The following is a 25,123-nucleotide window of genomic DNA, read 5'->3' on the forward strand; positions in this document are numbered from 1 at the left end:
GAGGTAAAGGTCTTATTTTATTTTCTCCCTTAGGTTGAATTGATCTACCAGGGAGGTGTTTCGTTGTTCTAGATTCTTCCTTCACTACTGAACATGTACAGCTGTGTTTGGTGGGGAATGAAAGGAAATGGTAATTTTGCAAAGTAGACCCGATGTCAGGGTGGATTAAGAGAAATATGGCACCTGGCGCTATGGCGCACACCTGTAATCCCAGGGACTCCGGAGGCTGAGGCAGGAGGATGGCAAGTTCGAGGCCAGCCTGGGCAACTTAGCAAGACTCAGTCTTAAAATAAAAAAAGGGGGGTGCCTGGGGGTGTAATTTAGCAGTAGAGCATACTTGCTGAGCATGTAGGAGGCCCTAGGTGCGATCCCTGGCATTAAGAGAGAGAGAGGAGTCACTGCCATCTGTATTGTGATCCATTTAAACAGTTTTAGAAATGCAGAGTTTGGGGCATTTTGGTTTTTACGATGTGTGAGACATAAAGAAACCACAATTAGACACATTGAATAAAATCAGCACAAGTGCACCGTGTTGCAACAGAAACTTTGTGGACAGTCAGGGATTTATTATTCCATGGGACACACATGCAGGTGAGTGAATTCACATTTGAGCAGATCATTTTAATTTCTATAAAACATCTTCAAGTCAGGAGTGGCCCCAGGAGGGTCAGAGGGCAGGACGCTGGGACAGATCCATCTGGGTATCTGACTTCCTGATGGCTCGTCCTGCTGGGATTTGGCGGTAACCAGAGTGGCAGAGGGCTGGGAGTGAGATTTACCTTGCCGATCTCCCACCCCCATGTTTATTCTTGTAGGAAGCTCAGGAAGCACCTTTGGGTTTTTTTAAGGGCTCCAAATATCTCTCTATTTTTCTTCCCCATGTCTATTTGTAATAGGTAACATGTACAATATTCTTAAGACCTGTGTGGTGTTGAGAGAGGACACAAGAAGAGTAGGTCACCCTCCTGCCCAGGCCACCAACGGAATTTGGTTACCAATTGCTAAGCTCTTCTACCAGCGCCGACCCCACCACGTGCATGGATTCATGACAAGATGACAAGCTAAAGGACATAAAGGGCAGCATGCTGGGGCCAGTGTTCTGGGCCGTTCAGCGTTTACCTAAACACTCTTCTTTGGGACAAAGATCAAACTATTAAACAGGTGTGATGGTTGGATATGGTTTGTCCCCAACAAAACTCTTGCTGAAATTTGGTTGCCAGTGGAGTGATATCAGGTCTTTAAGAAGGATGGATGTCTCTTTTTTTGAGACTGGATTAATTCTCAGGGGAATGGATTAGCTCTCATGAGAGTGACTGCTACGAAGCAAATTCGCGTCCTCGCCTTTCTCCTACTTCCTCTATCACCCTGTGACCTCTCTTTCACCTGCACCCACTTGCTTTCCCACTTTTCTGCCACGCATCAGTGTAAGGCCCCTCACCAAAAGCCGAGCAGAATCTGATACCTTCTCAGCCTCCAGAATCATGAGACAAAATAGACCTTTTTACTTTATAGATGACTCGGTCTCGGGCATTTTGTTATAGAAACAGAAAACATATTAAGGCAAGAGAAGCCCAGTTAGGAAGTTCTCTTCTGTGAACTGCATCACTTGCAGCAGCGAGTATGAATCTGATTTGATCTGCAAGTTACATGTGCCAATTGCAGAAGGAAAAGAATAGACATTCATTCCTTAATTTTCTTCCAGTTTCCTCTGTTGTCAGCTCCCGTTCTCTCGTGACTTTCAGTGTCTCATCTTCCCACCTTTTGACTTCCATGCCTGTAGCTTCCCCTCCTTCTTTCACACGCGCTGACACTCTCTCCGTTTCAACATGGTCTCCTGAGAGCTATTCTTGCTCCTTCTAGCATGTTCTCATTTCTGGCAACCCCGGCCGGCTTTGCCCGAGGCAGCCCCCATCAGTGATTGACACAAGATGCTTTTCTTGGCAACTGAAAATCTTTCCTTCTGGTAAGCCGTTGTTCTTCGAGAAGGCTTCTGCTCGGGGTTGACGTTATTTCTGGTACGGGGAGGGCTTGCTCGTCTCTCCAGCTTCCCAGCTGGGTGCAGCAGAAGAAGCCAAGGGGACTTTCCCAGAGTGTCAAAAGGAGTTATCCATTAGGCAAAGTCAAGATGCATCATCGTCTTGTCCCCTCCTGCCAACAGGGAGCAGTTGTCTATGAGAGAGCAAGATGAGAGGAACCCAGGAGACAGGGAGGAAATGCAAGACAACTGACGGGACCCACAGGAGGAGGTCTCTGCAGAAGGTCCAGCCCCCAGAAGGAAGTCACTGCATAGGCAGGGAGCCTGGCACAGGAGCCTCCAGGAGGAGGGGCTTCCTCTGTCTCTGTCCTGTGTGGACCCTGGATCAGGACTCCCCAGTCACGGGCTCCAGTGGCAGGGTTGACTTCTGGGAAGGTGGGGAGTGGGAGGAGCAGGAGCCTGGGGCAGGGTCAGCAGACCCAAGTGTGGTATTTTAATACAGAAGATAGGGCAGTTGTGTTTTCTGCTGCAGCCACATTCCTGCCCAGTGGGCGGGGGAGCTGGGCTATATGGAAACCTCTTCCTCCTCTCAAGATGCAGCCAGGAGAGGAATTAAGGGTTTAGACAGAGGGTTTTGGGTGACTCTGGAGGCTGAGGCAGGAGGATCAAAAGTTGGAGGCCAGCCTTAGCAATTGAGTGAGTCCCTGTGTCAGAATAAAAAGTTAGAAAGGGCTGGGGATGTGGCTCCCTGAGTTTCCAGCACCAAAATAAAAGTTGGGCCCAACAGAGCTTGTTCAGGTCTTCAAGGCTTTTCCTGAGGGTCTCCAGGTGAGGTCTCCCACTTACAGTTCCCAACTCCAGTGCCCCTTACCTTACTTGGAATTTTCTCCTAAGCACTTAAAATGCTATTTTTTTTTTTTTTCAGTGCTGGGGAGAGAACCAGGGCCTTACGCATGCTAGGCAAGGGCACTGACACCAAACTACACTCCCAGCCCCCTATTTAGTGTTTTAAAACTCACATTTTCTCTTCCTCCATTAGAATACAATTCATCTAGGGCAAAGGTTTTGAATCTGTCCCCTCCCCCACCCATTCGCTGCCTATTCCCAGTGCCTGGAGAAGGCCTGGCACACAGTAGGTGCCCAGCAAGTGTTTCTGAATGAATGAAGACAGTTCATATGAGGACGCTTTGCCCATTAACCAGAGCAGGGAGGGTATGATGCTGGTAATAGGTATCGCCATACTTCCTCAGTACCATGGTCCACATCATAGTGACAGAGGGGACGTGCATCTCAAAGAAGCGGGTTTCCGAGGACGGACATCCATGCTCACTGTGCCCTTCAGACATTTTTGGGGCAAACTAGCCCCAGTTGGATGGAGGGAAGCTGCCCACTCCCCCTGGACTGCCTGAGAAGCCCCAGAGGCGCCCCGGCCTGCTGCTGTCCTTGGTGACCTTTCAGTGGGATGGAGAAGAAGGTCCCCCCAAGGCCTGGGTTCCTCATCAGAAGGAGAGAAATGGGCTGGGGCAGGGGAACCCCAGGAGTTCTGTCTTCATCCCACACCACGGTGGCCTTGGGCAAAGGCGGCCCTCCTCGGGGCGGGGCAGGGGAGTATCTGAGGCCACAGTGTTGGTTTTCTCATCTTCCTGGCTCCCCTGTTGGGGCAGATCCTTCTCGGGCCTGGCTGCCGGCTTCCGTTTGACCTGAGGGCTGCCATCTTGAATGCAGCCGCCATGATTCCACCGAGGAGCCCTGGCCAGGGTTCCCCACCCAGCTCCCCGCATTCCACACATAAACAGGACCTCTAGGTTGGTAAGGCGCCTTCTGCACCAGGAATGCACCTGACGTCTTTGATGTCAGCCTGAGATAAACCAGACGTGCCACTATTTCTGACCCAAATGTCAGGAACTCACCTCATCTCACTGCCACCCAGGGCCACACATCTGTCAGCAAGTCCCAAATACATTGCCGTCTGTGCAGTCCCATGTCTGTCTGTCTGTCTGCCTCCTCTCCTCAGCCTCGCTGCCCTCGGGTCTGGATCTCACACCCTGGGTCTGGATTGTTCTGGAACATTGCCATCCTGTCGGCTCTGGGCGAGCCAGCCTCCACACTCAGCCTCTTCCCCTCAGGGCCCTCTGGACATCCCCTCGTGTCCAGCCTTTGTGGACGCCTGGCCTGTGTGGGGCTTCTCTCCTCCCCACTTCTGCTCCTGGCCAAAGATGACGCCATCTAGCCGTGTCCCCTGCTGCTCCTCCTTGCAGTGACTCTGGAACCGACTCCTGATCACCTGGCTGTCAACTCCAGCGCATGTCCTTCCTCTCCACCCCAGATCACAACCGCATGCTCAGAGACCTCACTGTCCACCTAGATGACCACCCAGCCCTTTGGCTGTTTGTCCTTGGCATTTGCAGAAGTGATTTTTTCCACGTCTCATTGTCAAGTGTCTCCTTCTCTGACAAACACTCCCTGTCCCTCTAAGCTCTACTGTTAGGGTTCCCCAATCTCGTCTGGACTCTAACCCACCAAACCCCACACTTTGCCTATCAACGATCCTCCTAGAGTCTTCCCTTAACTCATTACGCGCGAAGATGTCCTGGTCATGGCCATGATCATTCTCTTCAAGTGGCCTCAGCGCCCCTTCCGGGTCCTTCTCCGCTTTGTAAAATCCATCGTACTTCCTAAGGATGGCCCTTCTGTGATCTGACCACTCCTTGTTGACAGAAGGCGCTAATTCCCTGACCTTGACTCTCGCCTGGCCCTGTGATTGGTTATAACCCAAACAGTGTGATATAAGTAACGCTGGTAGCTCAAGATGGTCATGCAGCTGTCTCCTGGTTCCCTGGGGATCCTTGCTGTGCTCTGCGTGTTTGCTTCCTCTCTGAGATTCACCTGCGAAGCCTGCTCTCCAATGCAGTAGAGGAGAGGGGGCCTCGCGGGGGTGATTAGGTTGTGAAGTCTCCTTGGGAATGGCATTAGTGCCCAAAGCCACCCCAGGGAGTCTCTTTGGCCCCTTCTGCCATGTGAGGACACATAGAAGTTGCCATCTCTGAGCTCCTCACCAGACATTGAAGCTGTTAGCACTGACCTTGGATTTCTGGCCTCCAGAACTGTAAAAAATACATTTCTGTTGTTGGTAAGTGACTCGGTCGTCCACGGTAACCGTGCTCCAGTGTTGGAGGCAACCCTGCGCCCAAACCACCTCCATAGCACCATGGACCTGCCTTCCCACTGTCCCTAGCATGTTCCCCACTGGCTTATGTCCACTGAGTACCGCTGATCATCGATGTCATAAGGAGCAGAAACGTCATTTAGCTGACGCATGCCTGAACGCCTGACCAGCGTGACATGGTAACACTGCTATGAGGGCTAACAGGCCTCTCAGACTTAATATGTCTACAATGGAACTCCTTCCCCACATCCCGACTCTCTCTTCCCTTGGTCTTTCCCATCTGCCCATGGGCTCCTCACAGCCCTCACCCACCACTCCCCCAGCAGACGATCACCTATCCAAGCCGACATGGCCTCTGCCCGATCACTGCTCCCCTGATCTGCTTGTCTGCCTCAGCACAAACCCCCAGGCAACAGGGCCAAGTGACCATGGACTCCACGGAGATCAGGAGCCCATACAAACCTTTGCTCCTTATAAATTGATCTTCTCAGGTATTTTGTCACAGCAATGAAAAAGCAGACAAACCCACTAATCACCTGGAAATAGTGTGGTGGAGGCAGAGATTTGGTAGACAATGAGATCCAAAATGGTAGTTTTACCTGAGGCTCTCAATTTGTGGGTAAACCGCAGGGGGACTGTGATTCATATTAGATCAGCCCTGGAAGGATCTAATCCAGGTGACATAAGATAGTAAATAGACACTTGGGAGTAGGGAAGGAGTGAAAAATTAAGAAGAGAGACATCTGTGGCCTGTATTCCACCTGAGATCAAACACAAGGAGGCTTCAGGGGATAGGAGAGATGGCTAGGTGGGAACAGACTGCCCTGCAGGGTCTCCAGGTGTCCTTACTGGCCTCTGTCCCCCAGGGTTTGAGAATCCTGGCCATTTCTTCTGCTGAAAGTCTGGGTCTTTGGTCATGGTTTTAAACTAGAGACCTGGAGGAGGGACACACCATCCTCTCTTGTGGAGGCTACTCAGGAGGGCCCTCCAGCATCCTGTGTCTAGAAGACCCGCAGCTGGAGAGGAAGGTGTTCAAGTCCAAACAGCAACATCCCGAGGCCGGAGCCTCTGCAGGACCCCAGCTGGCTCTGCCCTTGTGTCTTCTCAGTGCCGAGATCTTATTTCCATTCTGAGACAAAAATATGGGCAGTATTCCCCCATTAAAGAAATCGAAAGGCATAATTATTTTCAGAAAATGAAAATTTGTAAAGAAAAATCTCTGTTGGTGCCAAGCCTGTGATTGGCAGGCTGACGCTCCGGTTGGGCCTCCTTCAGGGGTTTCAAAAATGAGTGTATAAATACATGGAAGAAAACCCTAAAACAAAGGAGGGAAACTTCTTTGGCATAATGGTAGTGGGACAGGAATCATCTTGCCCCCGGGACCTTCTTAGGTAATGTGAATTGCATTTCTTTGACTTCAGGTATGTTTCCTAAGGGGATCTGGACTTTGCATGGACCTCATCCTCATTTCCAAAGGCAAGGAGCAGAGGACCTCAGGTGAGAAGTGGGTAGAGTGTCCGCATGGTTCCTTCCCCTGGCGATTCACTAGGAGCCATGAGAAGATGTCAGCCCTTCTCAGAGACCTGAGTGCTGGGATAGGTGCAGCCACCGGTGGTCCTGCAGGTGAGGGTGGTGATGGGAAGGTGGATTTCCACTGCGGGGAGTGCATTCACCATACCCGGGCCCCTTCACATTTAATCTTTATTATTTCTTGCTACTTTCTGGAGAATATTCAGGTATGTCTATTAAATGGGGTTTCTGAAAATATTATAGCGATATGTATGCATGCAGGTATTTCAAATATTTTTATCTCAGCTCGTGATCGCTCCCTGATTCCACGTTGGAAGCGTGTCAGGGGTGTCAGCAAGTCAGCGTGGTGATGATTTTATGGACGTAAAAGCACTTGGCACCAGAGCCGCCAGGTCCCATATCTTCAGTCCACACTCCCTGAACTGCCCGATGGGATGGCACTGGGACGAGTGGTAACACAGGGAGAATGTCTCTGTTAACATAAAGAACGGATTCTGGAACCAGGAACACAAGACCTTGAACTACAGTTAAGTTTTTTGTGATGGCTGTAATTTTGATGTAATTTTCTTTTTTTTTTTGGTGGGGGGGAGGGGTACTAGAGATTGAGCCCAGAGCCCCAGGTAAGCCAGGTCAGCCTCACCTTCAACACTGCTGATTTTTATTTTGAGACAGTGTCATGATATGTTGCTCAGGATGGCTTCAAACTCACCATCCTCCTGCCTCAGACTCCTAAATAACCAGGCTACGTAATGTTAATGAAGACGAATAAATTGAAAAATTCTGCTTTAAGGGCTTTTTTTTGGGGGGGGGGTACCATTTGGTACCAGGGATTGAACTCGGGGGCACTCGACCACTGAGCCACATCCTCGGCCCTTTTTTGCATTTTATCCAGAGACAGGGTCTCACTGAGTTGCTTAGTGTGGAGGCTGGCTTTGAACTCATGATTCTCCTGCCTCAGCTTTCCTCCTAAACTGTTGGGATTACAGGCATGAGCCACTGCTCCCGTCTGCTTTAAGGGATTTTGAGAGAGCATACATAATGTCAACCTTTTGATGTACAAATCTGGTAAATTAAACCCTCAGATTGATTTATAATGATAAATGAGTGCAACATTAACTTCTTTAGACAATTGTCATGTAAGTAAAAACACAAAACAAATAAATTACTTCACAATCATCACTTCTAACACTTTGGAAAGTTGCAAAAACGTGGAGATTGATCCAAAACATATAACTAATAGTCAGACCCAATATGACCTCAATAAAAATCCTAATCATAAAGTGAACCATAAAATCAACTCTAAACCGAGCCCCAGTGCAAACCATAACCCAAATTCAAACCTATCTCAACCCTAACCCTAACTCTGACACCAATTCCAACCTATCCTAACCCCAACCCTACCTTAACCCAAACCCCCATGCATCTTCTAGCCCCAGTTCCAACCATCCCAAACCCCAACCCCATGCTAACACTCACCTAACCCCAACCCTATCCTAACCCTAACCCCAACTCCAGTCTATCCTAACCCCATCCCTAAGTCCACCGCTCACCTTTTTATTTGCTTTAATAACTAGGCATTATCTTGAGCACAGTCTCACCATAGACGCAGCGTTTGATGAATCTTTTCATGAAGCTGTCTGGAGTCTGTCCCTGAGGGACCCTTGGGCAGTCCCTTCCTAGAAAGAGGAAATTTCTGTGCAGAAAGGTTCAGGGCCTCGTGCGGATGCCGTGGGGACGGCCGTCTCCTGGGCTCTGACACGCTGCTTCCTTTATTATTTCTGGCAATAAAGTTGGGGTCCTAAAATTAGAGTGTGGTCACCCCATACGGTTTCCCGATTTCCACATCACGTTGGGAAGCTCCGAATTCCTGATCAATGCCACTGGGCCACCTGGACAGTCTCCGTGAAGGTTTGTGTGGATTGGCAGAACTCATCTTTGACGGGGGAGAAGAATGGAATGGGAGACGAAGCAAATTCGACATTTTGGGCAAAAATAAGCTTTATATGGAAAGGGGGTTAGGAAGTTCAGGCCAGTTTGCAATCCTGAATGTCCCTCTCGGGCATGAGAAACGTGTGAGCTGGGCGCCTGGGGACCCCTGCCACCTGGGACCACCCAGGGAGACACGCCCAGGGAGGGGGATGGCCATCACCTGCACACAGGGACCTGGGAGGCATCTGTCTGCCCTGCCTGCGTGTCTGGGCCTGAGCAGGGCTGCAAGCAGCGGCCACCCTGCTCTGTCCCCACAAAGCCTCCGAAGCCTCCAGCCACCTGGCTGGTGTCTGATTGTTGTCTCTACTGCTTTCCAAAGGACAAGAAAGGGACGGCTCTCTTTGAAGGGAAAACCTCAAAGAGGCCAAACCACAGAAACGATGGCCAAGGTGCTTTCTCCATGGCTCTTCCTGCACCCCCTCCCTCCTGCCTGCCCGCCCCCTGCTGAATATTCTCCCAAACACACAATCCAAAAACCATACACCTTGGATTGCAGGGCCGGGAGGCGGTCAGTGGTTTGGACGGCCGCCTTTCAGGGATGGTGAGCTGTGTGGGATGGAGGGGGTCCCCTTGGCCCCTACACCTGCACTCGCAGTCCCTCTCTGGGGATCAGGCCCCACATGCTGTGACGTCAGGCTCGGGGATGCCTCTGTCACCCTGTCTAGCTCCGTCTGCCACCCTCTCCTCCCTCTGTGATCAATTCTCAGCACTGGATCTCAGCTTCATCCTCCACCTCTGAGTTACGAGGACTCTGGCATGACCTTGACCTCCCCGCACCTCTGTACTCCCCTGGCCCAAGCTCAGAGGAGAGAAACGAGGCAGCCCCCATGGACTATCCCAGGCACCCTGGAGCCCACCTGGCTGTTGCCAGAGTGGCCAGATGCTGAGCGCAGGCAGGGGTGGCTCCCAGCAGAGCAGCCCCAGTGGCCTCTTAGGAGACCGTGGTCAAAGCTGAGCATGTCACACTCATGTGGTCTGCAGAGGTCCAGGGCGGTGGTCACTGCCCTCGAGGGGCCCTGAGCCTTCGAGGTTGTGCTCCATGCACATTGGCATATGTTGCAAATGTAACACACGTTGGGTTGGGGAGCTGGCGAGATAAAATGAATGGACAGTAACTTATTAGTATCTTTTTCATAATTGTTATAGGTGGAATATAATATACCTGGGGATATTTGGTTTAATAAGATATATTATTAAGGATCATTTCTCCTGTTTCTTACTACATTGTTTTATTTTATTGTTGGCACTGGGAATCAGACCCAGGGGTGCTTTACACCGGACTACATCCCCAGCCCTTTTTGTTGTATCTTGAGACAGGGTCTTGCTAAGTTTGGAGGCTGGCCTCCAACTTACAGTCTTCCTGTCTTAGCCTCCCAAGTCACTGGGATGACAGGTATGAGCCACTGTGCCTGGATCTTTCTACATTTCTTGATGTGTGTGGACACCAGAAAATCTTAAATTATATCCCCAGTACCCATTGTACTTCTCACCTAGCAGAGCCTAATTTACACGGTGTACTGAAGAGAGCTTCTAGCCACACACACTTTCTCTTGCATTGGACGATCATGGCTTAAATCCTAGTAAAGCAGCCTCATTCCTTAAAAGATTAAACCCTGGGAAAATCTAAGCCTCCCTGGGGGATTTAAAAATGCTATCAGTCATTTGATCCCTAGGATGAATGAGCACTAGATTCTGTGTGTGTGTGGGTGGGGGGGTTGGTGTGAGGAGTGCATTTGGAGAGAGCAGAACAGAGCAAATAAAATTGGCAGGCACAGGAGCAGCCCAGTGGGGAGCAGGGACGGAGTGGGCAGCTGGAGAAGCACCCAGAGCACTGCCTTCGCAGCTTTGCCTCTGCTGCCCGTCTGCTTCCCCAGGCTGCTGCGGCCACGTAGCTGGGGAGCCCACGGTAACTCTGGGACCAGGAGGAGGTCTGAGGGAGGCCCAGCCCCCCAGGACCACGGCTCCCTCGGGGTGATCTGGCCTGGAGCCTGGGAACCAGGGAGGCAGGAGGACGGACTGCCATTTACCAGGCTTCCCTCCTGTCTGTGTTTACAGCTTAGGGAGGTGACACGGACTCCATTGTCCCCCCAGGGGCCTGATGCTCAGAGAGGAGTAGGTGGCCTCGTCTCACAGGGCCGTCCAAAGGACAGCGTTTGTTTCTTTCAGATCCTCGGGAGGGGAGTGCGCATAGATTGCCTATAATTCACCATTTTGGGGAAGCACCAAGTCGGAGTGATGGTCCTTCTCCAAAAGGCCACCTCCTGCCGTGACAGTGTGGATCTGAGCCTGGGGCTGGGCGAGGTGCCCTTCAAAGCCCTCCAATTTCCAGATTTCAGGAACTGAATTCCTTCAGTTCTGAGGACAACTTTGAGGGTTTTTCAAATCATTTCCCAAAAAGAACATAAGTGAGGAAAATTAATAACAATCAGTTCTCATAAGAGATGTGGAAAAGCTGAGCTCTGTCCCACGTGGTTAGGGTCCTAGAGCATCTGCACTGCCAGAGGCTTCGTTTTGGGGGGACCAACCTCTGAGGAGATTCCTGGCCTCCAACACAATCTCTCTCCCTCTATTTAATGGTCCTCAGGTAAAGGTAACCCAATTATTGTCTATTTTTCTTTTTAAGAACATGAAGGATGACCAAAAAGGCATTTAAAAATTTTTTTTTTCTTCCTTCTATTTTATTTTATTTTATTTTGTTCTTTTGTAGCTTCTTATCATAGATACTCACATCCCCGGGTTTTCAATAGATCATATTTTCTAAAATATGGATTTACAAATGTAAACTTTCTGTTCAATGTCACCATCGCTATAGTCTACAAATGTTGTATGTCATATTGTAGTTTATTTCAACATGTCATTTACATGACTTCCCCTTTCACTTTAACTACTTAGAAATCATTGAAAAGTTTGAGAAATTTATATTCAAGTACTTCAAAGGATAACCAGTATAAAAATATGACAGTAACAGATAAATCCCCCTGAGATGCAACCAAATTATATGTAGGTAAAAAGGTGTAAATTTTTTTTTAATACATGCCAGTAGAATCTCTTTTGATATAATTGTACGGGCATGGAATACACCATATTCTAGTTAGGGCCCACGATGGTGGGGTTTGCTGTGGTATATTTATACATGTCCATAGCAAATTTATGTCGGATTCATTCCACTTTCCTCAAAGGGGAAAAAAAAGGCATTTTAGAGCACAGCTTAGCCAAAGACGCTTGGAATTCCTAACAGAAAGCTGTGTCATGAATGTCCCTGAACAGCGGCTTGCCACACAGGAGGCTCTTCTGTAACAGCGCCCCCTGGTGTTGTGAACCACCCTTGCTTCGGACTCCCCGGGAAGCAGCAGGGCGGGCCTGCTCTGTTGTGGGTCCCTCTGACCTGCGGACCTGTCCACCTTTCACTGCGTTTTTTCCCCAACAACACCGTCTTCGTCTTTTCATTTCCCCGCCTCCTTGGGAGGGCTATGGAAAAAGTGATCTTTAAAACTCGACCAGAGACCCGTGTCAGTGCCGCCATTGCAGGTTTTGTAGAAGCATTTTGCCCAAGGTCTTTCCCTTGGGACCAGTGCCTGGAGGACATCAGAAAGCGACAGTTCAGCCACCTACCACCGAATCCAAACTGCCCCGTTTCCCCATGTTTATTTTCAGACCACTGCTGTGGATTCCTCAAATGAAATGAAAGGATTTCAGGGATTAGAACGTGAAAGAAATAGGTCCTCATGGACAGGAAGCTTCTGGAAGCTTTGGTCTGTGTCTGTTTCCCCTCCCTACCTCCTTCCCTTCCTTCCTCCTTGTGGAGATCCATGGCCTCTGGACTGTTGGAGATAATAAGGCTGTCTGGATGCTTTAGCAACCCCGGGCAGGGGTCTGGATGGGGGGAGAGGTCAAAGGTGAGAGACATTCGGCCCTTGAGCTGCGTCCGACGCTTGTGTCGCAGGCTGGGTGCTGGTCAGGTGGCTGTGCCAGGGTCCTGGGTTCTCATCAGTTTTCCTCTTTTGCCCAAGGGCTCTGTGTCGAGGGCTCGTCCCCCACCAGAACATACTCAGGAGCAGCCTTCAACCCTGGGTTCCCGGGAGTAGGTGTATCAATACCCCAGATCCCTGGCCCCTTGGGACGGTGATTCCGAAATGCCTGCCATGCTGTCTTTGAGCACAGTCTTAAGCTCGGGACCCCGCTGTGGTAGTGGGCTTGCTAGACTAGCCTTGAATGCTGCCTCTCCTCCCCCACCCCTTCTGCACCCCTCCCTGTGTCTTGGAACCTTCTAGATAAACCACCTCCACTCAGGTCCTTGTCTCCGCGAGTGCTTCTGGGAGAGCCGAGAGCCTCCTGCTGATCGCTGGCCCCAGAGTGACATCCGACATCAGAAAGGGGAGTGTGTGGTGCATATGGAGTGGCAGTCCTGTGTTCATGTGCGTCCACGTACCAAAATAGATTCCCCTACATTCTAGGCACACATTTATTCCAAGGGAATTTCCCAGGGGCGGCTAGGAGACCCCAAGTTGCAGGATGACCAGGGGGTGTGTGTGGTGAGAAAGGCTGGTGGCAGCCTGGACCGGACAGTGTTGGCCCTGGGAGGGATTTAACCCCTTGTTTCCCTCCCCCAACCGTCCCCTGCATCCAGCCACCTGGGTCTTGAACTTGAAGGCACAGTCCAGGACCTCCGGTTGTCACCTTTCCCCTTCAGCCACGGGACATCCAGAAGCCTCGGGATACTAGTCCCCAACCACGACTTCCAGAGGCCTTTGTACCTGGGAGCAGCCCCCAGCTCTTTGAGGAAGCACTTGTCTCTGGGATTGGAAAGCGTGGTCACCACACTCAAGGGACCCTGCACTCCCTGGGCAGTGTCTCCAGGCCGCAGTGAGCAGGGCGGTGATGGGGAGGAGGTGACCTGGCCAGCAGGTGCAAGGGAAGGCTGGACGCTGGGCCACGCTCAGTCCTCGAGCCTCCCACCCCAAGGCGGCAAATGGTCTGCTTCCGCTCTCCCTTCCTGCACGTCCCTCATGATGCTCCTGAGTCTTCTTTGTCCAGGGTGGTCTTCAACAACCTCTGTAGCCTGATGTACCTGTGCACGATGGTGTGAGTGTGTGTGTGTCTGTGTGTGCCTGTGTCTGTGTCCCTACGGTCTCAGTAGCTCCATGTGTCTTCCGTGTGTCTATATACCTGTGTACCTGTCTGTGTCTGTGTGTGTATCTCTCTTGAGTGTATGTCTCTGCATGGGTCTCTGGGTGTACTTCTTTGTGTAACTGTATGGGTGTATGTATACGTTTATGTCTCGGTAGGTACCTGTGTGTGTGTGTATCCATATGTGTTTGTGTGTGTCTATGCGTGCGTATCCATGTATCTCTTTTGTGTATCTGTGTGTGTCAGTGTGTGCACTTCTGCGTATAACTGCCTATGTGGGTGTGTGTGGGGGTACTTGTGTGTGTGTGTGTGCACATGTTTTTCCATGTGTAGCTCTGTGTGTGTATGTGTCGAGGAGCACACATTCACACACACAATGTGCTCACTTGTGGCTCTGGGGGGCTGTGCCATTATGGAGGTCAGAGCCTCTGACGTGGGTGTAGATGGGGTCATGGGCCTTAGGTGCAGATGAATGTGGAGCTGGAAGGTAACCCTGCACAAAGCTAGGTTCTCCGAGGACTGTCTGTTCCCTGGCTGGGAAGAACTGTGGCTAGGGAGCTGTGCTAATCAGCTTTCCATCACTGTGACAGAGTGCCTGAGAGAATCAACTTAAAAGGAGGAAAGGTTGACTCTAGTTCATCGTTACAAAGGTTTCAGCCTTCTGAAGTCAGGCTGGCCGGCCCTACAGCTACAGAGTACATCATGGCAGGGGCCATGTTGCACGAGGCCTGTTCGCCTCATGGAAGCCAGGAAGCAAAGAGGGGAAGGTGCTGGGGTCCCCATACCTCCTTCAAGGGTACGCCCCAGTGACCTCGCTTCCTTCCACGAGGCCCTGCCTCCTGAAGTTTCCACCACCTCCCCACAGTGCCACATCTGGGCCTTTGGGGTCACTGCAGAGAAGGGCTGCCATTCAGGTTGGGGAGGAGAAGAACCTTGGTGTGCACCTGGGAGTCCCTGTCCCTCACGCCCTTTGGGAATCCTGGGTGGAGGAGTTGGTATAAAGCCTAAGCTAGACCCGTGTGGCTTCTTTGAGTCACAGCACAGACCACAGTTCTGTTGGAAACTCCTCCCTAAGACGACCCTGTATGAAGAACTTCAGCTGCAGCTGAAAGCAGACAATGAGGTGTGCAGAGGCAGCACCCGGAGTGTCACACCCGAGGAGTTCCCGCTGAGGACCCCCGGGAACCTTGGGGAACAGATCGAAAGAGAGAAGTAACTACCCCAGCAAGGGCGAGATGTTACTTAGACACAGCAGTGGTGACCCCATCAGCTCAGGAGGCTGAGGCAGGAGGACTGCAAGTTCAAAGCCAGCCTTAGTGACTTAGCAAGACCCTGTTTCAAAATAAAAAACTAAAAGGGTCTGGGATGTGGCTCTGTGGTTAAGCACCTCTGGGTTCAATCTCTTGTACAAAAAAAAAAAAAAAGATGATATTTTCCCTGTTGACGTTGATGTGTGGAGGGTTGGGAAACTTCTGCAGGGGACTCTGCATCTCAAGTCAGGTCCAGGTGCCTGGCAGGGCTGTTTTTACCGGCTTGTAAGGTCCAATCGTGTGCCTCTCTTTCCAGCTTCAGGTTCAGCGACATCATGTTGGTGGATTGAAATTGGTGGTGGCCAGAGCGTTTACACCACAGAAATGGGCAAATGCTATCATCGTCTTTAAGTTTCCTATTTTATCATTTTTTTTTTTTAGGGAAAATCATGCACCTCGGTGCAAATCTTGGACACAGGCCAGCGTGCTCCATGGGTCTGACATGCGCTCTTCAGTCAGCCTCCCTCAAGAGGCTCACAGGACACGTTGGAAGATGTGCTGGATAGAGCAGAATGCAACACCCTGTCTAAAGAGAACAGCTGCCGTTGAGCCCCCGCTGACTCTTGCTGTGACGTGGGGACACAGACCCAGTGTTAACATCTTCTGAATTTTTTTTTTCAAGAGAAGCCACAAGATCCAAAATTTTATGTGAAATTTCAACTTTAAAATGCTGGAAACGGACTCAAAAACTTTTTACAAACATGGCTCCCGCCAAACAAAACACGTCTGTTGGCCGGACTTGGCCCTGGGCTGCCAGTGTGTGATGGTTATTCTTCACCCAGAATCTCTATTGCTTTGTGTCATTGTTCCTCTCCCCAGATGCCCTTTACTCGCCGAGATCTGGAGTCCAGGGCAGCTCCTCCATGGCTCAGTGCGAGACTCCGAGCTGCGAGCTGCTTTCCTGGTGCAGAGCCCTCGCACCTCCCGAACAGAGCTGTCTACGTGCCTGATGTTACTGGTGCGCACACCGTCTCTTCCCTGGGAGCTTGTAGCTCTCTGAAAATCAAAATCTATGTTTTGGTCCTCTTTCTATCCCTGGGAATATTTCACACAGTGCTCTGTGGGTCGTGGACCTTTGGGAAATCTTAGATAAATTTTAAAACAAGAAACTCAGTAGAGGGTCATTTGAATCACATTTTATGCTTGCTTTTAGAATGGTGACTTGTCTATTCAATCAGAAATATTAAAAGCTGGGAAGGAGATTTCAGAGCCAGGATGACTGCACCCGAGACGTCTCATCATCCCCAGGCAGGTGAGATGTGGTCAGGGGAAACCTTTATTTTCCTTGCATGTTGATGCATGAGAATGGGGGCTCTTGAGTGGACCTCTGTGGTCCAAAGAGGGGGCTTCCCACAGAGGGGGCTACCCTGTGGTGGGAGTTGTCCACCGAGGAGAATAGAATATAGAACATTTTCTTATTTGATTAAACATTTTTCTCCCTTAATCAAATACGGCTTCTTTTAAAAACAAAAAACCAGAATGTTAACTAATATAGATATTGAAGAATTTTTCAATACCCTTTAAAATATAACTTGTTTTAGAGCAAGATTTAAAGGAAATCATGCACCTCAGTGTAAATCTTAAAGTAAGATTTGACAGCTACTAGTTTCCTCCTCATTTTCCTATGTTGTTAAGAGTCCTTAGTTCTTCCTCTGAGCTGCAGTACCGCAGCTCGACAGCCTGAAATCTCTACAGCTCTTACAGTTGTCTGTGTCTTTAGGATGTCCTTGGACAATCTCTAAGTGCTTTATGTTAATGCTAGGAAAGAATTGATTAGCGATCTCTAAATTCCAAGAATTAGGAGGGCTCCTTTTGTCTCTTGGATAGATACAGGTTAGCTATGTACCTTTTATTTCCTAAAATGGTGCTTTGTTTGCCCTTTCCAACTTCTCTTGTCCTGGGTCTTCCCTGTTGACTGACGGAGAGGAGAGTGACTCTACTGTGCCTCGAAATCTCTGCCAGGACGAGATTAGCCTTCTGCTCTTGGCTGGTTTCTGTTTCTTGTTGAAGAGCTTAGAATTAAAATAAAAATCTCCACCTTGTCATACTCTGTGCTAAAAACAAATTTAAACCAAAGAGTGAAAAAGTGTTAAATCCTGATACAATAGGCTTTTTTTTCCTCACATTAATCATCAGGTTCATTATTTGCATATTTGGGATCAAAAGCTCAGAAGCAGAGCACATGATTGGCATGTGCAAGGTCCTGGGTTCGATCCCTAGCATTGGAAAAAAAAAAGTTGTAAAGATCAAAGTGTAGATTTGTCATTTTTTTTCAAATCTACTTAGGAGTGTGTTTCAAACATAGAAAGAAACTACTTTGAACTATTGTATGAGTTTTGAGATTGGTGAATACAAATTGAATTTTCTTCTCATAGTTCAGTTGATTTCAATTCTACTAGTCAATGAGGTTGTCTGATTGCTAAATCAGTGGAGATCCACCAGCATCGCACTCTATTTTGCGAGATGGTGAGTTGTTAGTTCACTGGATGAGAGCATATTGAGGGCCTACTGTGCATAGGCAGTGGCTGTGTGGTGTGAGCAGATGGACACAGCCCGTGCAGTGGCAGGACTGAACCTAAGACCTTGACATTGTTACCATCCCATCGGAGCCTCAGCAGATGCACAGCTTTGAGGCTCACCTTTGGGGTCACTTCATCATGACCTGGTGCTGAAAAATTAATGAATTACCTGTTTTACAGGATGGTAGAAGGAGGGGAGAGGTGGGAAGATTGGCCTTAGGTGACCTGTATCCAATTCTCTCTGTTGACTGGTGGGGGGTCTGAAGCTCAGAGCATTGGAATGAGTTCCCAGAGTTCCTGGAACAGGGTCCTCCCTGGCTGGGCTGGGCCCTCAGGCTGTACACTGGCTCTTCTATCTTAATGGCTGGAAGACTTTTATGGTTTGATATCTATCACCCTAGACCTGGAGCACCTGTGCTTCATCAGAGAAGCTGCATGTGACCCGTGGGCACCGGGCCAAGTGATGGAGGGCTACTGGCCACAGAGCCGCCTGTCCCACTGTGGGCCTGGGGCCATGACTTCTTAGAATAGCTGTGGGGTAGGTCTCGAAAGTCTCAGTTGACTACCTCAATCCTTTTGTCCTTAGAATACAACGTCCAAGGAAATTTACCTAACAGCAGGAGTGAATGCAACATTGGCCATGAACACTACCCAGCCCTGGCTACAGAAATTGAGTGGTAGGAAGAGAACTTCTGGTTAAGTATTCAGAGTGGACTAGCATGGGGGAGCGGAAGGCAAGGTGGATTGAAATGTTATTGCTTGTTTTTTAGACACCGAGTAGATTTGATTCATGAAACCTGACCTTAAGGAAAATTCTACCTTTGGCTGTGGTTGGACCGGTGACTTTTAAGGTTCTTTCTTAGTTCCAGAAACCCAGCAACGCCATCTACCGCACACAGCCCTCTCTGTCTTTTCATGGCCAAAACATGAATGAAGCTGTCTTTTAATTCAGCCAAAACATGTTTACTGGGGACCTGGTAGACACCAAGGCTTCTAGGCCAGTGGATTTTAACTGTGGTCTCCTGACCAGCAGCATCAGCCTTGCCCAGGAACATGGGGGACATGCCACCCTCAGGCCCGCCTGGGCCTGCTGGGCAGAATCCAGGGCTGGGGCTCAGCATCTGTGTCCACCAAGCCCTGGGGTCATCCTGGCTCAGCCCCACGTGTGGAGAGCGACTGTCCTAGCGTGGGAGACGGGCACTGAACAAACCAATGGGCACGGCTTCCAGACCTCCGCTCCTTCTTGGCAAGGAGATCGAATGTGCTGACACACAACGGCTTCAGAAAGGCCTCGGTCCAGCTTCGCCAGCCAATGGAAACGAGGCCACCCTAGGGAAATGATGAATTCATGTTTGGTGAAATGTCACTGTGTCCTCTGAAGCTGGGCCACATATTAGGAAATTCTGGAATTGTTCATCCATGAGGTCACATTTCATTCTTACTGTGAACACATTGGAGAGCACTGAGGAAGAGTGCTTTCCTTTCCCCTGGTTCATAACTACCGCCCAGGCAGGATTTGGATGCTCCAGGGTGATAATACTGCCTCCCCCAGCACCAGGCTGTGGCCGGAAGACTCTTCTACCCGTGCTGCCCAGAGCCTGGTCAGCTTTATGTTCTGCCCTCCCTCTGTCCTTATCTCCCTCCCTCCTTCTCCCCTCAGGCCTGGCGCTGAGGACACTAGGCTGCCCCCCTTAGAAGGATCCCCAGGCCAGCGCCTGAGCTTCCACTCACACCGGGGCCTGAGTTTCTGCCCCCCACGACACCCCCACTTGTGTCCCCTGCAGGGAAATCCCAGCGGCTCCGTCCTAACAGGTGAGGCAGCTGCCCCCTTCCCCACAGTTAAAGATGCGATCAGAAAGAATTTTTTTCCCAAGTGGATGAGTGGTGTGCCCATGCCGAGCCGGAGAGCATTCATACACTGAAGCTGATGGTCTTTGAAAGATAGGATTTGTCTAGGGGGAGAAGGAGGGTATCCAGGGCAGCGAGACTCCTCCTGCGTGATGTCAGGATGGTGGCCGGTCCTCATGCACTGCCCAGACCCAGGGACCAGAGGCCACCCCAGGAGGGATCCCTTTTGTGAAATTCAGGTGATGACAGTGTGTCTACATCTGTCCATCGACTGTGACCTGTGGTCTTGTCTGGGTGGGGAGCCTGACGGCAGGAGGCTGTGTGGGTGGGGACAGAGGGCACCGGGGAACTCTGCTTTCTACTCCATTTTGCTGTGAACCTAAAACGGCTCTAAAGTCTACTTAAAATAAAAAGGAATTCATCCTTAGAGAATGGGAGCATGCGTTTTTAGGACAGATGTTTTCCCCACCACTTGCTGCTGGGAAATTATTAGAGGAATTTGGATATTGGTCAGATATCATTTTTGAAAAACCTGGCTGTGGCCGAGTCTGGGAAACGTGGAGAGGAGGGAGGAACCCAACAAACACCGCCCCCAACCTTGCCCTAATAAAAAAAAAAAAAGTCTGGTCAGCAATTCCTTATTCAAGACATTGGTCATCAGTCAGAAAAACATAGTGACATGGGACACTGAAGAACTACAGCAGCAAAAGTCCCAGGTGATAACGACCGTTGACTGATTCCATCCTTCCTGGAGGCTGAGGTGGCCCATGGGATCACAGGATGACCCGCGGGGCCTGGGGCCTCAACTGCTGGCTGGTGAGGCCTTGGACACCCAGGCCCAGTCCCCGCTCCCCCCTGGGGGCGCGATCCAGGCCATTTGGACGTCCATCTGGCTCTTTCCAAAACAGCCTTGTTTGTTTGCTTTTCCAGCGACACTCTGTTTATTCAAACCTTTTCTCCCTCCCTTCGGAGGGAGAAAGCCGGACACGTCTCTCCTCCTTTTATGATCTGCTTTTCTTGATCACCACTGCAGATGTGAAGAAGAAAAACTCCAGAGACAAAATAAAGAGAGAGGACGGGAGGGGAGGCCATGTGGCCCTTGGTGTGGCCCAGCCCCGCTGGCATCTCACAATCCCGGGCAGCCCTGGGCCGCCCAGCACACAGCCTGTCATTTCCTCCCAGGGAGGCAGGCCCTGGCCCTCCCTGGCGACGTGGGTGGCCTCTGAAGACACAGCGTCTGTCCCATTCAGGAACTGCCCTTGCAGCTCTGCTGGCCCGCGGCAGGAGGGATGTTTGTTGTTTAAGTAAATAAACTGGTCTGAGGCTGGGGTGGGCTGGGAGGCTCCCTCCCCCTCCCACAAGGCCAGCCGAGCAGGGACAAGGCCCCCAACAGAAAAGGCCACCCAATGCCACCCACTGCGAAGCGCCCTCCTCCTCGTCCGACCAAATGGTGCCGGGCAGCCAGGCGGCTGTGGTCAGAGCCTGGTTATTCCAGGCAGCCGAGTGTGTCACTGCGGGGGGAAGTGACCAGGGCCTTCCCTGGATTCCAGGAAGCAGGAGAAAAGGGAGAGCTCTGGGTCCCAGTGGCCTCCCGCTGCCATCCCTCCCCCAGCCACCTCTGTCCCTGTCACAGGGAGGAGCTCCGGCACCTCCCTTGTGATTTCTGATGTTCCATCAGGTTCTCCTCCTGAGCCACCTCTGGACCGAAACTCCTCGGGAGGCTGAGTCCTGTCTCTTGCTCACAAGCCTCAGTGGGGAGCTGCTCCGGGGTGGCCCCAGGGGAGGCCTCACCTGGAGCCGGGTGGGACACCAGATCCTCAGGGAATCCGCTCTGCGAAGGGCTTGGATCTGTGTTTAACCAGGTTCACATTAAAGCTGGTCTCTTCTGTCCTACTGGATCCCCAGGAGCCTGATGCTCTCCAGTAAACAGCAGGCGCTCAATAAGTATCTACAAATAAACAAACAATGAAGGTGGAAGGCAAGTGGACAGATGGCATAGTCTCTACCCTGCCCCACCCTGTCCCTCTGGCCCAAGGACCCCTGGCTTGGCCACCTGTTTTGCAACCCTCTTGCCTTTGTGTGGATTAAATTCAGAGATAAAGTTGGGGATGGAGGGAGAGGAGGGCTGTGGGGTGTGGAAAGATTGCTTCCAAGACTGCTGCCTAAGGCACAAGTGGCCTGCATATTGCTGAACTGCCACACGCACAGGCTGGCTCTCTGGCTTCCCGGCACCCCCTCAGACCTACAGTGGTTAAGCCAGAAGTGTGTGTGTGTGTGTGTGTGTGTGTGTGTGTGTTTAAATTTAAAATAGTTCAAGCTGGGCATGAGGTGCATGCCTGTAATCCCAGCAACTTGGGAGGCTGAGGCAGGAGGATAGCAAGTTTGAGGCCAGCCTCAGAGACCTAATGAGGCCCTAAGTAACTTAGCAAGAGCCTGTCTCAAAATAAAAAGGGTTGGGGATGTGGCTCAGTGTAGAATGCCCCTGGGTTCACTCCCTGGTACCAAAAAATATAAAAAGTAAAATAAAATAAAAACAAAACGAATCAAACTTCAAAAGTTCTTGACAATGTGCAGGCCAGCATCGGGGTGCCCAGCCCACCTGAGTGCCTGTCAACACCAGCAGCCCCCTGGACAGGCGTCCCTCTGTGCTCTCCTCCTCCTGCCTGTCTGTCCCAGCGCCAGGCTGGCCACCTGCTGAATGTCAGACACTGGGTCAGGCACAGGGCTGGGGCCGCCTGCGGTCCACAAAGCAGACATGAAGGAACACCAACGAGTGCCTGGAGCTACCAGGACAGAAGCCCCTCCCGAGGCCTCCCTTCTCCTGTCCCTCCTGACCTCCCACGTCACCTCTTGCTGTCCGGTGTTGCTATTAGCATCCCGCCATGAGATTCAGCCTGTCTCCTTCTGAGTCTTCCAGCAGGAGCCAAGTTTCTGGAGGATCAGGTGTTATGCTCGAATTCGGGACCCCCAAAGACCACCAGAGACCCAAGATCGATGTAAACAGCAAAGAGGTGTTTATTGCGAGCTAGCTCGGTCCTCCGCACGCACACACAGCAACTGGTGACGCTGAGAGGCCCCGAGCCCAGGTTTTGCAGCAGTTTTATACATTTTTTGGAGAAGGCAGGGACCCCCACATACATCATAGCATCCCTTAGCAAATCATCACACACCGCGGGAAAATCAAATAACAACTCTAAAACATGATTAGCACATTCACTGGCGGGAACAAGTTGGGTAGGGGTGATTGGTTACTACAAGAGGGGGATTCGTTTGAACGGATTGGTTTAAGCCATGAGGGGTGTACGTGCTGAACTACATGGTTTCCCAACATGTTATCAACCACCATAAAATACTGGGAGGGTCATCTGGCATCCCAGGTATTTCCCTGTCTCATGCTGATTGGTGGCTGCTAGGGGGCTGCTATGGGTCCCCACCTAGCCTGAGTGAGTCAGGGACACCTGGCGCAGCAGATCTCTCCTGTTATTTGTAGGGTGGGGATGTGCCTAGGAGTGCTCTGTGGGTCTTTCCAAGGACAAAGGTCATGTCCCTCCCTGGGACAGCTTTGCTCTGAGGTAGAGGCTGGTTTTTCAAAGGAAGGTGCCTTCTGGCTGACCAGTGGGGCTGGCCATGTCCCCAGACATTTTTGGTTGTCACAGCTTGAGAGAAAGGTGCTACTGGCACTTGGTGGGTGGAAGCCCAGGAGGCTGCTCAACATTCCTCAGTGCACAGGACAATCGAGAAGGACCCGGCCCCCACGTACCATTCGGGGGGTTGAAGAACCCTGGTCTGGGAGGCCCTCCAGGTACCTCCTGGCTGCAGCCTGGTTCTCACAGGTGGAGAGGAAAGCAGGGAGGAAAGGTGACCCAGGAACGCAGGGCTCTTCTACCCGTCAGCGTAGATCCTCCCCTTCCAGGATCCGACATGGAGTCTGGCACTAGTTAAGCCAGTGGAGACGGGGCCACATGCCTCAATTTCTTTAACCTTTGACATTGGACTTCCGGATACCAAATTCCAAGGTCAGCCTTCCTTCTGCTAGCACCTTGGGTCATTGGTCCCATGGCCCACAGAAGCTGTGGCAGGACTTGTGTGACCCCCGGGGTTTGAAAACCATGTTTCCAGCTTGGCTTTCTGGATGGAGGTGGCGCAGTGGGGCGGCTGCTCCTGCCATGAGTATCCCCCGCGAGGATGTTTCTATGGGACAAAGATCAAGACTAGACATTTCTTGGCATCTCAGTTCCACAGAATTGAAGTCACTAAAAGCAGAAGCTGTGTCTCAGTGTGGATCTCGGTACCCCGGGGGGTGCTAAGACGGAAGGGGGGTGGGTGGTTTTCAAACAACTGCTTCCTGGGGTCCACTGTGTCTTTGGGACAGAGTCCCTGTTGGGAAGCTGCACATCAAACACCTACTCATTGTCCTTGTGGGCATCTTGCCAAAGAGGTGGCCAGATGCAGCTGGTTCACACGTCAGCCTAGAATGTTCTGTGCTCTGTTTAGTGAGGGATAAGTGCTGTTCATCGCTGGGGCAGAGGTGTCTCTGACTGTCCTGGGGGTGGGGATCGAGGGGAAGGGAGGGAATGGCATTCACATGGCACAAGAGAGGCCAGAGGTTGGGGACAGAGACAACTGGGAGGAGGTGGCGATCCCTGAACAAAGATATGCCACTGGTTCAGAAGCCGTGAGAGAGAATACCTGATATGGACCTTCCATCTCTACCCGAGTCCCATCCTCTGTTTTACCTGAACGCTTCAAGGTCACTAGTAGGGAGGGTCAAACAAGATCAGCAGGGCATGTCCTGCAGCACCTGGTTGGGCTGAGGGGAGCCTGGAACCACACGGTGGGGAAGAGAGGCCTGGGGGACACGGGAGGAGCCAGTCCACTCTGGAATCTTCGGGGTGCCCGGAGGTGTATCCTCGAATCTCCTCAGAGCTGGGGTTTGGGTCTTCAGTGGCCCCCAAAGGCCCATGTGTTGGAGGCTTGGCGCTACTGGGGGGACCTTTAAGAGGTGGGGTCTCATGGGAGGTCCTTAGGCCATTGGGGTGTGTGATTTTCCAACAGGAAGATTTTGCTTCCCAGGCAACATCGGGCGATGTCTGCAGATGGCTTTGGTGACATCACAAACGGGGGTCTCGTGGGCAGGAGCCAGGGATGTTACAACAGAGAGGACGGCCCTCACAAGAACGAATCGTCTGGCCTGCGATGTCAGCGGTGCCCCTGGGAACACCTTTGGCTAGAGCCAAGGAAACTTCTAGAACATTAAAGACAAGGTTCTCTCGGAGGCCGGCATCATGAGGCTGTCTGATGTCACTCCCCTCCACTAAGGAGAGGCCTGGGGCACAAGCCATGATGTCTAGACGGGGTGTTTGGCCGTGTCCAACTCGGCAGATGCAGCACCACGGAGAGGGAGCCCTCGAGTGTCCCCTTGGTCCCTTGCAAGTGTGAGTCTGAGTCGGTCCCTCCAAGCCAGGTCCTCAGAAGGGGCCCTGAACTGTTTTCTAAAGGGAGTGAAGGTGGACACTCCTGTCTGCTTGAGAACCTCCCGCTGAGCGCGGGGGCTGGGCCCACTGAGGCTCGCCAACCTCAAGGATCGGATCCCTTGGCCAGAGCGTCCGATTCAAGTGACAGGCTAGCTCTGCCAGCCCCGCCCGTGGGGAGCATGGGG

The 25,123-nt window shown here is 51.3% G+C and overlaps 1 long non-coding RNA gene across 1 annotated transcript; it reads left to right on the forward strand.

Moving 5' to 3' along the window:
- The first annotated feature begins 15,785 nt into the window (after positions 1 to 15,785).
- Positions 15,786 to 19,769, forward strand: LOC125615856. Its single transcript, XR_007346446.1, has 3 exons — positions 15,786 to 16,055; positions 16,251 to 16,349; positions 18,203 to 19,769. It is a non-coding gene; the product is annotated as an uncharacterized LOC125615856 (long non-coding RNA).
- Positions 19,770 to 25,123: the final 5,354 nt, after the last annotated feature.

This window comes from Marmota marmota, unplaced genomic scaffold, assembly GCF_001458135.2.
Source record: "Marmota marmota marmota unplaced genomic scaffold, marMar, whole genome shotgun sequence".
Classification (NCBI taxonomy): Eukaryota; Metazoa; Chordata; class Mammalia; order Rodentia; family Sciuridae; genus Marmota; species Marmota marmota.